General features: G+C 32.2%; 1 protein-coding gene across 2 annotated transcripts in view; it reads right to left on the reverse strand.

Annotated features, from left to right (window-relative positions):
- The window catches only part of LOC125075111, a 273,886-nt gene extending 262,636 nt beyond the window's left edge, over positions 1–11,250 (reverse strand). For both annotated transcript variants that reach the window (XM_047686728.1, XM_047686729.1), the window contains exon 1: positions 10,660–11,250. The gene's annotated coding sequence lies outside the window, so the exon portion shown is untranslated. The remainder of the gene's footprint in view (positions 1–10,659) is intronic.
- Positions 11,251–14,285: the final 3,035 nt, after the last annotated feature.

Consider the following 14,285-nt stretch of genomic DNA (forward strand, 5'->3'; position numbering starts at 1 on the left):
ACCGCAACTACTTATTAAAATCGGAAAAATGAATTTATTTAAAAATAGGTAAGTACACTAAAAGGTCACAACTTATAGACCAGACATGTAGGAAATATTCACTGATACTGATATACTGTACCAGGGACATAAAATCTTAGTTCAAAGGTTGGTAGCACATTGGCGTTTTTATTTTCGGAACGATTTTTTTTTAACTGAGCCTACAGTAGAGTCAACTGGTCGAAATCTATATATGTATATATAAAAGCAAAATAACACAACACAACAACACACAAACACAAAACAACAACAAACTTGAAATTTGGCAGATACGTTCCTTATAGAGTGTAGACATCTGCTGCTAGCAACGGATTTAACGAAACTCCACCCCTAAGGTGGTAAAACGGAGGTTGGAAGATAAGATAAACATCTTTTATAAATATCGCGCACGTACAGCCGCAGCTTTAGCTAGTCTTTATATAAGGAGAGAGCGTTGTGCCTCCTCAAGGCGACCTTTCCCACTCTTTCTCTTTCTCTCTATCTCTTTCTATTATATACGGTTTGATATAACATTGTTTTAACTTCTTTTTTATCATTCTCATTATACATTTTCAAACTTTGGTAATTTATTTTACTGTGGCAGTTATTCAATACGTAATATATAGCAAAAGGAGGTGTCCCACGACACCCCCCTTTTTTAAATAGTTCTTAACAGTCATTCATATTCGTAGTTACCCTGGCTTAGTCACCCTTCAAAATGAAACGCAAAAATACTAAGTATTGCTGTTAGACGTTTAAATATTTAAACAATGGGTACCTGCCCAGACGAGGTTTCAAGCTCTACAAAGTATAAAATAGAAATAATGAACACCAATTATTTAAACAAAAACAATACGATTTACAAATTATTTCTACATAGTACGGACGCCGTTAAAAGGATTTTATTTTGGCGCGTATACGAGAATGCATTTTAAAAATTCAAATTTAGAATGTTTCAATGCAATCCGATATTTTAATGCATTCCTAGTACCAGCTTATACCTTTCACAGATTATATTTATAGAACATTTCTATACACAGTGTATCTTACGTCCAACTTTTATTTTGTTTATTTTTTTTTCCTCGTGGAAATAAAGCAAAGGTATTGCGCCATACAGCCTCGTCGTTCTTATTTTCCCACTAATATAATTGAAATGAATGTTTTTGTTTCGAATGATATTTTATCTTGTTTTTACATGTACGGGTATATTCTATCAAATGTTCTTTTATTTCTTTTTTTTTATTGTAAATTTTTATCGTAATTATATTACTTCAATACAAAAATAAATAAATTTAAAAAAAGACTTTCACGATCATACTCAACCATACCAACTAACGATTTTGTTTTCAAATTCCATACTTCGCAAATATAAACTAGGCATACTTCGTATCATATACAGTTAGCAACAAGCCTTTACTTTTTTAGGACAATATATAGAAGAAAAAGAACCCTATTGTTTTGAAAAACATAATATTATGAAACGAGAAAGATGTTAATAACATAAGCAGAAGATTAAGATAACGGAGAGGATTCAAAGACTGTGTAGGTGTAGTGTCAAAGGTCATCGTAGCATCTAAGGCAAAATTCACATATTGCGATTATTCTGTCGTTTATTATTTTATTTTTTTGTTAATATATGGAAAGTAACCATTAGTTTTGCTAACATGAAACACCTTTATTGCTTTTGGTAATTTCAATTGCTATGTGGTATTAAAACTTGTTTGTCTCGTTAGGTACCACCCGAGACATATCAACACAGCCTTAATATTCGAAAATAAATATTACTAAAACCTTAAAAGAGGATATCATCCATATTGTTACTAATAGTATCTTAAAACTTAACTAAAAGATGGCACGCGTACTTACCGCACCAAGGTTACGCACCTTCGTGGTACAAGTTTGACAGTTAACTAAAAGTTAATGTAGTTACCTTTCCATCACCTTCGATACATACATTTATCTCTCGTTCGTACCTAAGACAAGACAGTATCGTTTTTTGACAACATTTCCGTTCCACCATGTTGTCGCTATTTAAAATTATAATAAAAATGTATTCGGTACGAAAGTTGGCTAGCCTGTTTTGACAAGTGGCGACATCTGCACCGAGCTTACTTCGCGTGATCGACAGGTGCTGAGTTCATTTTATTCGGCGCACTAGCGAAGGAAACATTACAGGAGAGGCGTTTTGGATTTAAGTAAAACTGGTCCTTGGTATCATTTTTCCTAATATAAACATAGTTATTTTTAAGATTGTGATTGTGTGGATAACTTGTGAATTTGCGATTAATTGTTGTTTTTAACCATAAAATAATTATAAATATATATATTACTATATTTTCGCTTGGGACATTTCATACGAACGATTAACGTTATGATTACTTTTTTGTCGTCACAAGTCTTACAGTGCGTTATGGCCTTAGTCGTGAGTTATTTCCGCGGCGAGATAAAAAGGCCCTTAGCCTGTTTCACATGCATGTTAGAAAGCTTTTGTTTGCGTATTATTATAATAACTTTTTACACAACCGCGGCACGGAAAATAGAGATAGTTACTTTTAGCTTGTTTGTGTGTACTTGGAACGCGTGCATCTTAACCGATGATTGCGGGTTCAAACTTAAGCAATCACTTCTGAATTTGCAAGTGCTTAATTTGTGTTTTCAAATCTTCATCGTGAAGAAATTTGCATGTGTCTAATTTCAATGAAATTCTACCACATGTGTATCTACCAAACCTTATTGGATCAGCGTGGTGGGGTTAGCTTCTCCTCAAATGGACAGGAGGGTTTTGTCCAGCAATATTTAAAGGCCGTTATGGTATATTCTTCTATATATGTTAAATTGCTACTTTGAGATACTGACTAGCATATATGATACTGTGAATCTTGAGGTACTGTGTTCAAATCCCAGGTCAATCTAATAAAAGTTACTAGGTTATGAACACGGGTAGAGTTTACAATCCCGTGCCTCTGAAAACCGGAACAATCTATTCCAACCATAAGAGGAGAAAAGTCAAATAACCAACATTTGACAACAAATCGACGCGATATCATTTTGGTCGAGACCTTGATTAATCTACGATATTCACTATGGATTCGCGAAAAAATGACGTTTTGAACGTCGACGAAACTATTATCGGAATTTGGGAAGTAAAATTAAAGTGGAAATAAATAGTTCAGTGTAGTAGTGTTGTCTAAGCTAACGAGTTAACTAAAACCGCGTAAGGTTTAGAGAGGCCGCCCAAGTGCGCCGCCGGGCCGTCGCAGCCGCGCGGGCGATCGTCCGCAGCGCACATTACAAGAAGCGTCGCCTGACAACGAGCGCGTGACGTCACGTGCTGTAGACCTTCTAACTAGAGCTAGTAATCTAAGGACAGTAGTGGCATCACACTAAAGAATGGCCCAGTGGTTAGAACGCGTGCATCTTAACCGATGATTTCGGGTTCAAACCCAGGCAGGCACCACTGAAATTTCATGTGCTTATAATTCAACTTGTGTTTATAATTCATCTCGTGCTCGGCGGTGAAGGAAAACATCGTGAGGAAACCTGCATGTGTCTAATTTCAACGAAATTCTGCCATATGTGTATTCCGCCAACCCGCATTGAAGCAGCGTGGAGGAGAGGAGTGGAGAGGAGGCCTTTATCCCAGCAGTGGGACATTTAGGGGCTGCTAATGCTAAAAAAAAATAGTGTTGTATTATAAATAAAGATATATTAGTCATCAACTCCTATTAGCGCACAACATAGCTGAGTTATTAGCAAATCGCATGAATTACGTAAATCTAAGGTTAGCTTATCTTTATTCCTACTTCGATTGGAATAGGCTATAAAGGCGTTACTCCTCCTTACGTTACCGTGTAAGATTACTCGTCGTAACAAATCGAAAATGAATACTCGTTTTACACAAATATAAAACATTCCTTACAACGTCAATACGCCGACCAACCTCGCCCTAATCCGTATTTATCTCGCATACCTGTAATAACACTGACACACTCACTCAACAATAAACCAAAACACACAAACACAAATAGTATTGTTGTTTGGTATAATAACTAATGAAAGGCTTTACCGCGTAATAAACATTACTTTTATTCGTAAAAATGTTAATTTTAATATGAAATTTTATTATATAACACAAAGAAACAAAAGCGTATTTGGTAAATATTCTTCAATTTTCGAAAACCTTACGTAGTCTTGTCTGTCTTGTCAGGCTTACTTGTCTAAGTAACCGAACTCTTTCTAAATGTTTTGAAGGGTTTTTTTGTTTGTATTTTAGTGGGTGGTTATGCAACCGCAAAATAAATACAATTCTTACCTATTATTGTATGTATTTAATTGTGTTTGCATTAAAATTGTTAAACTCAAACTCAAATTCCTTTATTCAATATAGAAGCATAACACTTACTTATTGATTGTCAAATTAAACACTACCACCGGTTCGGAAAAAGGGTGTTCCTTTTTCCTGACCTGAGAAGAACCGGCGAAAGAAACTTAGCGGGTCTTTTTTGTCAAATTAATTATATACATAATTGTATATGAATAGAAACAGCCAGGAGGCGATCGTTTCATTCCCAAAAAAAAAGAAAGTGCTTACCTACATAAGGATATTTTACGAGTTTGAACCGACAGTCCACTTATATTCTCGTGTTCCTACCACTGACCCTTTCGGTTACAACATGCTTTCGAATCGATACGAATGCCTTTATATAGAGAATGTTCTAGAACATGACCATTCATGGTGACACCTTGACAACGTGCTATAATCCGTAGACTTATTACTATGCCTTATAAAATTACTAATACGGATTAAAAAAAAAAACTTCATAGATATTTTGTTCGAAAACCAAAAGTGTACGTATAATTTCAAGTCAATCAGTACGTACTAAATGTATTATACAATTAGAGGGTTCCTTGATAACACACGTTCGGTATGAATCGATCGCCTCCCAGTTATTCCTTTATTACTTATGTCCGCCCATTGGTCGAAATTCGACAACAATCATTATTGTTGAAAAAAACATTTATTATTTTGTTATGTTTCGAACATTTTTTCTAATATTATTACCAATTATTTTCGATTGTAACAAAACTAAAGCTCTTCAATAAAAACAAAAACTTTTTTAAAAAAACAAAATAAGGAAATCGGTTGACAAACAGAAGAAATAATACTGGTTTTTTTTTTAAACCTACATACTAGATACAGAATACATAGAAATATATTACAAAGAAATACAATATATAAAGAAAAAAGTATTATAAAAAAAAAATTGTCCTAATAATTAGGTTCCTTCGCCTGCTTTTCTGAGATCAAAGTAATTCCTATATCGAACCGGAACTCGTTCATTACTTTGACCACTTGTAAGTGTTCCTGTATTGAATATTTATATAATTGTAAGTAAAAAAATTAATTCGTCAATATTTAGACTAAGCCTTCACAGGGTGGAATAGGCTATAAATACTTTCGTTGATATTAGATTTTTTTGTCGAGATAAATTTTGCAAACTCGACGAAAAAACGGTCGAGGGGATGTGTTTCTTTCGGATGCTGTTTTGGCGAGAGATTAATGAATGCATTATATAAAAAAGTTGTAGAACTTAAAAAAAAAACTGTCAAAGTTCAGGTTGACTTATAATTATGACTAAAATTTGTAAGTATGTATGTATTATAGTGTTAAATTCTTATCAAAATTAAATTAGCTTATCACTAGACTATCTTAGGTTGATAAAAAATTAATTCTTAAATTTATTCGAGTAAACTTCACAATGAAGCGTTTTTGAATCTCTTATTTTTTTTGACATAACATAGTTTGAACAAGAAGTACCGACATGACGAACGTTTAAAATAATATGCAGAGATAGAGCGTCTGCTAGATTTAGCTTATTGTTGATTTTATTTGGATTACGTACTATTTTAAAATTGAAATGCTAGAACACGCGAATGAACCAAAGGGTTCAAATCCGTGCGAGCACCGCAGAATTTTCATGTTTAAAATTTTGTTTATAATTCAACTCATGACGCTGACGAAAATCATTCTTTTTTTATGAAATAGGAAGGTGGACGAGCAAATGAGCCACCTGATGGCAAGTGGTCACCAACGCCCTACAACCAAATGCATTGCTGCTGTAAGATATTCTAATGAATGCTTACAAGGAATGATTACATCTCCAATGGTCCACCAACTTTGGAAAATAAATTATCATGTCCCTTATACCTGTAGTTACTGGCTCATCCTTCAAACCCGAATAAAACGATACAAAGTCTGCCACACCAAACAAGAGATGGTTTTAGAGCAGCAGTGGAATATATACGGGCCAGTCAGTTATAATAACATACATATATAATAACTGTATGTAACTTACATGATACAGTCATGTTCTTAGATGTTGAGTAACTACTGAGTTTCTTGTCGGTTCTTCACGGTGGAATCTACGTTCCGAATCGGTGGTAGCTTTACTTTAAATAGTTTGTTAAATGACGATTCAAAAGTGCTTGTAAAAGCCTACTTGAATAAAGTATATTTTGATTTTGATTTTAAAATTCAGTCGTAATTGTTACGCGCGCATAAATTACAGGTCAAGTTTTTATGAAGGTTCAAATGTATATGATAATAAGATGTTGTGTATACTGTTAGCTATCAATAAAGAAGTTACCGTGACCTCATTCAGAAAACTTATAATTACAATCCGTTATCAAAGGACTCGATGAGACAAGAAAAAGTAAGGAACTCATCTATACTAATATTTAAAAAAAACTGAAGGATGACATGAAAACGATTTGATAAAAATATAAAATGACATTTGTCGTATAGAGCATATTCCACCACGCCTCCAATGCAGGTTGGTGGAACACACATGTGGCAGAATTTCGTTTAAATTAGACACATGCAGGTTTCCTCACGATGTTTTCCTTCACCGCCGAGTACGAGATGAATTATAAACACAAATTAAGCACATGAAAATTCAGTGGTTGCCTGGGTTTGAACTCGAAATCATCGGTTAAGATGCACGCGTTCTAACCACTGGGCCATCTCAGCTCAATAGCAAAGAAAAAAAAATAACTTACACTTAGTTCAAGAATAATTACATGACTACGAATAAAATTCGTAATAAAATCCCGCGTGAATTAAAACAACACTAAAAATAAGTTTATATATTCATTTATAAAGTAGAAAGAGATAGGAAGTAAAAGAAAGAGATGTAATCTGAAGACATAACGCTTTTTTCATTACCTGACGATTTCTGACGGTTCACTCCACAATAAACGCGTAAAACTGCGTTCTGAAATGCGTTAGATAGTTTTTTCTATTGAGAAAGATTATATACCATACAATGACATCACGGTACGAAGCATAGACGTAGAGCAGTAACGTTGAACGCGGTTGAAACCACGCGAAGCAACTAGGTACTTATAATATTAAGCGAAAGTGTTTATTGAACGCGCAAACCTTAGAATCTATTGGTTCGATTTTCAAAATGTTTTTGCGGTATATAGCCCATTTATTGAGAAAGGTTATCGACTATATATAATAGCCACAACGATCCATATAAGTGGAGCAGTTACGCTTAACGCGAGTGAAATCGCACGGAGCGACTAGTTATTATTATGAATCCGAAGAGTTTGAACGCGCTAATATAACCTAGAAGTCCTATTTCCAAACATAGTTTCTGCGGATAGCCCGTTTATTGAGAATATATATTAATAATATAATATACGCGCTACAGGGGAATGGAGCAGTATCGCGGTAAACCACGCAGAGCATACAGTAAAAAAATACGTTTTTTCAGTTAGTGTACTCAATATTGGATACTACGATATATTTAATAATTTTGTTATTATTTAAAATAACGGCATATAAACGAATATCTGATTGTCAAGAACATTTGAGGAGATTCGGTGCTAAATCCACTATCCAACTTCATTGCGTGTTGGATATTCGAAATTACATCTGACATATATTTTCTACCTACCTAGCACGCGATGGACTATATCGTTGTTAAAGCCGAGACTTCCTCATTCGTCTAACCAACCCCACTCCTAATACTCGAGCCTAAGAACTCAGCTCTTAATATACATGTTTCTATAAAAGTATTTTATAAAATGTTAACTGAATTAAAGTTTTACTATAATTAATGTTGGAACTAGATTTCATTCTATATAATTAAAGCAATAATTATCGTATTTACTTACAAACTTTATGAATAGATTATATGCTATAATACTGCAGTATAATTGTGTTAAAAAAAAAAAACACTTGTCTATTTTTTTCCCTTCACTTTTGTGTATTATTATGTATCATTATTAACTATGACATTACAAAGATTGCCACAACAAATCAAATAATACTACATCTTTATATTTTATAGATATAATTATTTATGTTTAATGTTATCACAATAAAATATGCTTTAAATCTATTGAACATTAGCATACGACCAAATAAAGACTTTATAATTAATAAATAATTAATTATTGTTCACGACATATCCAACAACATTATATCTTGATGACTTTAATGCCAAAGAGATTATATGTATTATGTACAGAATAACAATTTAATAATAAATACTACAAACAAATATTGATGTATAAAAAAAGATTTTAAGAGAAAACAAATATTAAAGAAAAGAAATCTGAAGATCTAACTAGAGTATTAATTGTAAGTTTTTTTATAAATTAACCATTAAATCAAAAAGTCGGACAAAATACAATTACCGAATACATGTAATACATTTTTAACCAAGTTCAAGTATTCTATCTCAACTCGTCTGTATATATATTATATACACGTATGTTTTGGTATAACTTATCTGTTAATGCACCGGTTCTGATGCTTTTTCCAATTTTAATAATTCCAGCTATGTATTGCTCTAATGCAGTCAAATTTCAATTCATCGTAAACTGCCCAACCGAAGGACATACTTTTTTATCTTGTAAATCATGTATCCATAAAACTTAAGATGGTTCAAAGTGCACGCACGGGTCTGTTTCTATACTAAGCTTATTTTACAAAGTATTTAAGATAACAACAAGACTAAAAAAGATTTAAAACATTGCATCATTTTTATTTGTATGATAACAAAGTAGTTACAGAGTTTCATATTTTCCAGTATTAGTATACCTGATAATGTTGAACTGGTTTGGCATTGTTAAAAATTTCAACAACACTTATCGTCAAACTCTATCGCTATAGTGAAGGCTTATTATATTTATTTTATTTATTCAATCTGACTCATATAAGAGTCATCAAATCTTGCTTGAGAAATACAAGTTACTAAAAATATATATATTTTTTTTAATTTTTTTAATGGATTAATGTCTGACATTCAAAATGAGTGTGACAATATATAGAATATCTCTACATAATCATTATCTGTATTCATGTATTCATTTCATATATTTATTTAACTTTTTTTAATTGAAATTTTATGTAAAATAATTAATATGTGTTTATAATAATATATATATATTTAAGAAGTTCTATTATATCTGCATATTGACAAAGCTATAAGAAATAATGAAAACCCGAAGACATACTGACATACTTACATACAGGTCAAATAGAGAACATCCACATAAGTTAATAAATAATTAAAATGAATATTATATATTTAGATAACAAGACAAAGCAACCAAACTATTCATTATTAAAAAAAAAACTAAAAATTATAACAGATTATAAAACAAGAATACATTTCGATAATTTTGACTACTCCAAAGATATTGTAAAATAATATATAACTTTATTTATGTCATAGAACTGAAAAGACATGCAAATATTCAGAATTAATAGTCCAATATGTAAAAACATACATATTTTATTTGTCAATATAATGAGGAAGGTTATAGGCAAATAGCTTTACATGGAACACTGCAGGAACAGAACCATAAGCATAAAAAAATCAGGCAAAGATATGGTAGAAAAAAAAGTGTAAAAATATTAGGTACAATACATAATTTTAATTATAAGCACATTACTTCATATATTTAAAATCTTAATTTATTTTAAATTATACATGATAAACTGTGACATAATACAGCATTTAATTCTATAAAAGCTAATATATATGCCTTAAAGTTACAGATGGCTGAGTAACTATGAATGTGAAGTAATGCAATATGTAAAAAACTTGTTTTCAGTTCTGGTTCCTAGGACTAGATTGTAGGGACTGAGAACTGAGAAGAACAATGATTTCAAATTCAGTAAAATTTACTACCGATATAAATATTCCATATTTAAATTATACCTAATGCTTTACCAAAGCCTGCCTACAGAAAAAAAAAAAATCATAATACACTTCTTTTGTCAACTACAATAGTTTATCTATTTGTCATTATAGCATTTTTTATCTGTATTAGCCTTTTATATTGTATCAAACAATTGTAGATTCTTAACACTGATAAAAATTTATTCACGCGATCGTAAATGTAGTATCATCATTTTTTTTTTATTATAGCAATTGTTATGACTCCGTATGCAGGTCGAACACTGTTTAATTATTCAACGATCGTGATACGAAATTTTTAACTAAATTATCGGGTTCAAGTTACTAATCAAGTAGTGAATTTATAGAGTATATTAAAAAAAAAACACGAAATTATAGCTTATAATTGAAATACGTAAATAGAATGTTATTGTTTACTAACCTTTCCTCGTCGGATTTCCTTTGTAAAATAATCTAAGATTCTATATCACATCACTTCGACATCAGAAACAATAACGCACTGCAGTTATCAGTAACAGATGGATTATTTGAATGGACAGCATTCGCCCGCGATATTCGTGCCGGCACTGTATTGAACCGAACCTTTATGAAACCATGGGGAAAATATGCATTTTTTATTATCTTTATCGATTTTGAGCCCGCCACGATCAACTACGGTCGAAAAGTCAACGTAACGGTAGTCCACTGGAACAGGTTCGTTTTTAAAACAATATCACCCACAAGCACCTAAGTAATTTCATTAATAACATCTAAAAATCGATTCCACAAGGTTCACGACTATTCAAACAGAAGACTGCGGCAGCGTGTGAAATTCATTATTTTACTATCTAACGGCTTGATACCGCACGTAAAACAAGATTTTTAATCCGTGACACTTTTGATTGGCTATAATTTAGCGAATGTATTGAAACTTTGGTTGTACACAGTAATTTTTCGTATCATTTTTCTAAATACAATGGTTGCAAACAATGACCGAATTCATAATACGCACATACGACCAACGCTCGGCGAGCCCGCGATGACACTAAACTTGCTATAGATGTCGCGGCACTCGTAGCCATTATGGAAAATGGCGACCGACAGGAGCCGTCAAAATGTATTAAACTAATGTATTCTTTACAGCTTTAAAAATAAGAATCAAATTCAATTACATTTTGTAGTATTTTAAAAACTATTCGATCGTATAAGGCGCCTGATTTAAAGAGTCTTAACTGTTAGCGCCTATGAAACGAATAGAGGCACTATTTGTCTGTTCACGTTAATCATGAGATGTTTTGTCTCTTCCTCTTCAATGTGATTTCGAACAAATATAAACTTTATGGTACGCTTGCGCAAATTTTAAGGTATTTACATTGTTATGCAATAATGAACTTTATAGAATAATAACAGCATAAATATAATTGTCTTTTCAGTGTTTCTAATTTCCCTTTAATCACTAAGCATTTATAGTTTTTTGAATACGAATTCACGACCCTCAAAACATTTCTACCCCTTAATTATTTATTTAAGCTATTTAAATTACAAAAACAATTGTGGTATCGTTTATACTGAGGTTTCTACGGATGGTTAACATTAACACAATGGGTTGAATTGAATATTTATATGGGTGTATAAATAATCAATTACCAATAACAATAAAAAACTGCTTTATGTTAGTATGGTACAGATATAATTTTCTTTTTAAATTAATTCTGAATTAGCTCATAAATAAAACAATATAACCAATATTATTAAAAAATAATAATATCATTTACATAAATAAAAAATAGAAAATGTCACAAAATTGACCCTTGCAAAACGCCCGCACGGACGCAATATATAATACAAGCCGAAATGACTCTATACCTTTTGTAGAAACCTGTTTAGTTTGAATTAGATTTTAGCTAATGAGATCTAGATATGCTTGTAATATCAGAAAGCTTAAATTAACCACAAGAACATGAAATTCAAGGTTTTTACTATTTTTTACTAATATTAAAGATTCGTTTTATTCAAAACGTAAGGTTCTTAGTAGATATTGATTTTCAGTGACACTCATATTAATTGATCTCGGAATACAGCAATATTAGGTTAAATCACGTACCTTTCTGTGATTTAACTACTTATTATGTTCAGACAGACGGAGAACTTTTTCACATACTTATCTTCTTTGTATTCTTCAAATATTAAAGAAATGTCTCTCCTATTTTTAATAATCCGGAAAAATTGAAAAGTTTTTAAAACAAACATACATTTAATTTAACAGTATGTGTTTTTCTTCTAGGTCAGTTTTAAGCTATTCATCCGATTGTGATGAAACTTTAGTAAGGTGGCCTGCATAAGGCAGAGATGGTACTGCCTAGAAAACTAAAGTTTTTTCTTTGTACGCTTAACCTTATCCAATACAAACATTTTATGTGGATTGTAGACCCATAATCTATTCCACCCGTGCGAATTTAAGAAACAAAATAATAACGCAAAACCTGATTTTATTCAATGGTACTGCCATCTATTGGTATTATTTGAAGTTATATAGTTATTCATAGATAGCGCTGATTATAAAATCAACGCCATCTATGGTTTATTTTACAATTCAAGATTTGGCATTTACAGATGCTATTTTTAGTTTAGTTCTCCATCACATCAAAAGATGGCGTTAACTGAAGTCATCGAAATTAAAAATAGTATTGTAGTAATTATAATTTTATTCTATTATATATTTATAATATGGCAGTAGCGGGTATTTATTAATAATTCTTGGATATTCCATAACGAGCCTTTAATATTCCTAAACATTCCAAACAGTTTGACAAGCTATTATTAATATCAGAATAACCGCACAGATAAAAATAAATTTTATATAAAATAATTAAAATTTTAAAATAATATTTTTCACTATACAGAAAATAGATCTGACGTCCGGTTACACATGGACATTTCAAAAACAAAACATTACACCAAGTTTTCGATCTTTCAACGTGAATTGCATAAACACTATTTAAAAGCGCTAAGTGGTTTCAGGTAAGTATTTTGACTTGACAATACCAATTTACTATAAGCAGTTTATAAAAGATTAGCAGCCCACCCCGGCTTCGCTTGAGAAAATGTCACGATACACAAACAAACTTATCATATTAGTATAGATTTCTAAGAACTGCAGGATGTTAAGTTTCCGAACGCAATAAACTCATAACTACCAAATGGATCAGCTGTTCTAGCGTTAAACAAGGTACCTAGTAATACTTTTCAAGGAGCAAAACAACGAAATTGCGTAATAAAACTGAAATTTCGATGCAACACTCAAAATTGGTCTTTGAAAATTTATAAAAAAATAGCCTAACCGATGCGGGGCATTAAATGTGGAGTTCAATTTTTATATTGTTTTAATTAAGAATGTTTATCAAGCAGCAAAAAAAAAGTAAGAATCTTACCATTCACTACCAAAGTGTTTACTTTGTTTTTTACAAATAAATAAAAAAAGAGTTTTTACTTGGTTATTCTGACTGTAGAGCCGAGATGGCCCAGTGGTTAGAACGCGTGCATCTTAACCGATGATTTCGGGTTCAAACCCAGGCAGGCACCACTGAATTTTCATGTGCTTAATTTGTGTTTATAATTCATCTCGTGCTCGGCGGTGAAGGAAAACATCGTGAGGAAACCTGCATGTGTCTAATTTCAACGAAATTCTGCCACATGTGTATTCCGCCAACCCGCATTGGAGCAGCGTGGTGGAATATGCTCCAAACCTTCTCCTCAAAGGGAGAGGAGGCCTTTATCCCAGCAGTGGGACATTTACGGGCTGCTAATGCTAAATTCTGACTGTAAATTAATACTTAATATGTTACATTTCTAAGCGTCGGATTTGCTGATAAAGTTAGATGCAGTGGCGTAATTCAAGTGATTCAATATCTTACATCGATCGAGCAGCTTTTTTTTATGGCATTGTTTGGCGGACGAGCATATGGGCCACCTGATGGTAAGTGGTCACCACCGCCCATAGACAAAGGCGCTGTAAGAAATATTAACCATTCCTTACACCACCTATGCGCCACCAACCTGTTATGTCCC

The sequence above is a fragment of the Vanessa atalanta genome, chromosome 29 (genome assembly GCF_905147765.1).
Source record: "Vanessa atalanta chromosome 29, ilVanAtal1.2, whole genome shotgun sequence".
Taxonomy (NCBI): Eukaryota; Metazoa; Arthropoda; class Insecta; order Lepidoptera; family Nymphalidae; genus Vanessa; species Vanessa atalanta.